A 4,593-nucleotide genomic window follows, 5' to 3' on the forward strand; every position below is an offset into this window, starting at 1 on the left:
TTTTTTTTTTTTTGGAGCGTTCATGTTGTTTCCACATTACGATTTAAAGCTCATGAACACACCCAGGTCAGAAAATTGATTTCCCAACTCCAATAAATAGGAGCCTACTTTTGTATCAGACCAAATTCTTGTTAAATGGAACAAAGATAAACATGGCTGCTGTTAGACGCTGAGCCCAAAGGCCGGACCGTGTGTGATCCAGGTATGATTGAGTGTGTGACCCCGCCCTGCTAATCCCTCTGAGGAGGAGGAGGAGGAGGAGGTGATTCTGCTCACGTCAGGTCCAGTCACATCTCATAGCTGGTGCTCGTGGGGACAAGGAGTCCGACCGCCTGCAGCCGAGGTGGGACACGGTGGAGACGGGGACAACCGCCACGTCACAGAACTCTTCTAGTCCCTCTCTGGCTTATACACTCATGAAACAAGGTGCAACCCGACCTGTGGCCTAATCACTGTGGACGGCCACAGGGTGCTGTCCGGGCAGTGACACATCACTAAAGTGGACTTTTATCCAGGTTGGATAAAGTAAACGGTGAAAGGTTTTATCATAATCTTTAAAAACCTTTCAGCGTCCGCCACACAGGGAGCACATTACTTTGCTTTTATTACTGTCCATTTACCCCATTTCGCTCCAGAAAGTGAAAGCCTTTTTACAAGTTGTCAGAAAGCTGCTCTAGCGGCGGTATGTCATCTCAGAGGATCTCCTCCTTTAGCTCCATATATCTTGTGTCTGCTGGCTCCGTCCTCCCCTCCCTGCCTCTCACCCCACCCTGCTCCGTCCACATATGGGATTCACATTTGGCTTCGCAGGCCATTTTCTTAATGTGATATTATGATACATTATCTGAAGCCATTTACTCCCTGTCACCACCTCTCATGTGGACACAGGCTCAGTAAGCCAAGATGAGGCGGTCAGATTCTGTCCAGGTGAGTTATGACCATTTAATCTGACACTGTTCTCAGCGGTGATCATTTACAATGCCTGAAAGTGTAATCAAAATACAAACTGTGCTGACGCTGGTCTCTCGCTCCCTTTCTCTCCAGGAGCCTGTTGGTGGTGGATAAGTTTTCACCCTCTCCTGCTGCCGGCTGTAAATCGCCTCTGTCGACTGTGTGTGTGTGTGTGTGTGTGCATGTGTGAGGGAACAGAAGGTGAGAAATTTGGGGGTCAGCCGAGGTCTTTCAGGTAATTGTGCTTCTTAAACTTTTGACCCACTAAGCCCTACTTAGTGTGCTGCTTGCTCCCCTTATTTCCCCCGAGAGTTTTCACTCTGCATACCAGGACGTGTGTGTGTATATATATATGTTTGTGTGTGTGTGTGTGTGTGTGTGTTGCAGTGAGTATCTGAACATATGCTGTCTGCCTCACACGGCTCATGTTATTCTTTTTCACCTATTTTGGCATTGGAACCCACTGCTACTCCCACACTGTTTCACCGACCTTTTCTTATTTAATCAGGCTATGAAAATGAGTTTGTCTGTCTGTCTGTCTGTCTGACTGTCTGTCTGTGTGTGTGTGTGTGTGTGTGTGTGTGTGTGTGTGTGTGTGTGTGTGTGTGTGAGGCATGTTGAAAGAATGCATCCTTAGCAGTACTGAGGCACAAGATGATGTGACTTATTTGTCTGGCAGTACGCTCTTCTTTCCTTCTAGATTCTTTCCACACCTCAATTAAAGGATTATCCCTTCGCCATCAGTCAGATTTTGATATCACGCTGCTCATTTTAGTAACTTAAAGGGACAGTTCACCCCAGGATCAAAGCACATATTTTTCCTCTTACCTGTTGTGATATTTATCAGTCTAACTCATGTGTGACCTGCCAAGAGCTGCAGATATCAGCTGCACAGAGTCTGTCTTCTCTCAGAAATAATTTCTCATGAAAACTTCATAGTTATTTCTGCAAAAAAGAATGCCCTGAATTTTGTAGCTATCCAACTAAATTTTGTCCATTGACGCAATGAACAGACCCCAAACGCATTAAGGGCGGGCGGGCACAAACAAACCCAGGACTGTGATCCAAGAGACGCTGTTTGTGTCCTGTTGGATACTTTAATGTTCCACATCACAGACACAAATCCTTCCACAGTTATGTACAGAAGTTATTTTCAGTGAAACCCTGTTCTTTTTTCTTCACGCAACCAAGTAGGTTTGATTCATAAACTTTGCTACATCTCACAACATTACCGAGGTGTTTAAAACAGTGATCATCACGTGTTTAACCTCTTAAACCACCTTGAAACCTGGTAGGATCAGAGGCTCAGGGAAGGGTTAGAAAAGTTGGACTCAATGTGAGTTATAACACAAGACTGTAAGGCCAGAATGCATGAATGAGGCGTCATTTGAAAGGTAATATCTTCTAGTTTCTGCAAATGTGCTTCTTCAGCATGTGGTTGACTCCCAATCGAAACTACATAAATTCAACATACAAAAAGTTATTTTGGATCAGTCCCTAATCCAACACGAGAGGTTAAAACCATCATACAAACCGTGTGAAATAAGTTTTAACCAGAATTTATACAGATGTGTTAATGAGAATAGATATGTTGAATGGATCCAGATGCTACTCAGCTGGTATTAGTAATAAAAAATACACATTTTATAAACTCAACAGCATCGTCTCTTTGCTGATGTCATGATCAGGTGACTCAGATAATCTAAACATTGTTTTGAGCAGTTTCATGTAGAAATCATTTGTTTTCTACTGAACCACATGTGCCGATGGAATCACTGCTTAGACAGGAGAGTTCAGTGTGAGAAAGCTTAGAAACGTTACAGCTTCACTGGGTTTTGCCATTAATGTTTAGAGACATGCTTCCTTCTGCACAGTGCTACGATTGGTGGATTAAAGAAAATAGTTTCTACATGAAACTACTTACAATAAGGTCTGTGAATTCTCTTGAGTAAGCGGGTCTTGAGTTCTGGATGTGTGCCCTCTGGGAGAGTACAGATCTATCTGAATCTGAATATGTTATTCAGGAAAACACAAATAATGTGTTGGAAACATATTTCTTCTATCTGCAGTGGCTTATTAGGTTTTTTTTTTTTGGGGGGGAAGCTATTATTTATATGTGAACTATTAAGTTCCTTGGAATAAGAGCACAGCATGGATATAGAAATATAGTTTATTATTGATTTGATGTCAATAATAAACACATTTGATGCTTTGAAGACACAAAATTGCATTGCTATTAGGTTATAAAATACAGTATTTGCTTGATTTATGTGAGTTCTTGTATAAACAATGCCCCAACCGGGGCTTCTATACAAATAGAGATAGAGATAATTTTAGTGTTTGAACAGATCCAGATAATGACATGTCTGTATAATCTGTAACACTCTGCAACTCACACCAAAACCATCCAGGCTGATAAATAGACTACAGGGAGGAGAAAAATGGGTGTTTTTGACGTGGGGGGTGAACTTTAAACTGTTTAAAAAACCAAAAACTAAACTATTAACATCCCAGAAATGCTGAGAGAGAAGCAAAGCATGACTTAAGGTATCATAATCATTTGGCTGAAGTTTAGTGCGAAGCCTCGGAGAAGAAATGAGGCTCAGTGTCTCTAACAGCGACGCCTCGCTCACTATTATTTCTCTCTTTTACATCTTCAGGGTGTCTGTCTTCATGTTGGGCCGTTTGAGAGTAATGGATGAGGTTGTTACGGTTTGGATCGACTCTGCTCTGCTTTTTTGCTGTTGTTTTCATCTCCACACATACAGCACTGCACATATAATTGTTTACAGATGAAGACAAATAATCCAAAATGAAATATCCTCTAAGAATTTACCAACTGGATCCTGTATATTTTAAAAAGTGAGTGATGAAAGCATTGAGCTGTTTATTTGGCTATCATTTTTAACATTTGTTAAACTTTGATGATGACTGAAGTTGAACATCTGTTGTGTTTTTTTAATGATGACATTCAGAATATAACTTTAACTTTCAGGTGCAGGATGATGTGCATTAACTCCCACGGGGAGAAGAGTGCTGAGGTGAGTTATTTAACTCTTCTCCTCCCTCCCCCACCTGCACACACCCCCACGCCTCATGTCATGCAGGAGAAAGCGCGTGAAGAGGAAAGCCACAGAGGCCAGTTGTTTTTAAATAAACTAAATCTGCTAACAGTTTTATAACCCTGACCTCGTAAAACTGGCTGCAGCGTTTGGTCAGCTCTCTCCTGATGGGCCGAGCAGAGCCGTCCAGGGCTGGAATTCCCATTTGCGGCTGTGGAGCGTGTCGGTACGTCAGCTGGTGTGTGTGTGTGAGAGAGAAAGAGAGAGAGAGAGAGAGAGAGAGAAAGAGAGAGAGAGAAAGAGAAAGAGGAAGGCTTTATGATATACGATTGCTGTGTCACGATCCACATGTGACGAGCGTCCTCACAGGCAGAGCATCAGGCTGCTCCCTCTGTTCTGGTGATCTCCCTGTTCAAGAGAAAAGTGAGGGACAGAAGAGAGAGAGAGAGAGAGAGAGAGAGAGAGAGAGAGAGGAGGTGAGAGAGACAGAGGGAGGAGAGAAGAGAGCTCAGACAATCTGTGTGAGAGAGAGGTAGAAACAGGAGGAGAGAGGAGCTGGCTGGGAAACAATAGTTGAACA

Source organism: Centropristis striata, chromosome 10 (genome assembly GCF_030273125.1).
Source record: "Centropristis striata isolate RG_2023a ecotype Rhode Island chromosome 10, C.striata_1.0, whole genome shotgun sequence".
Lineage (NCBI taxonomy): Eukaryota > Metazoa > Chordata > Actinopteri > Perciformes > Serranidae > Centropristis > Centropristis striata.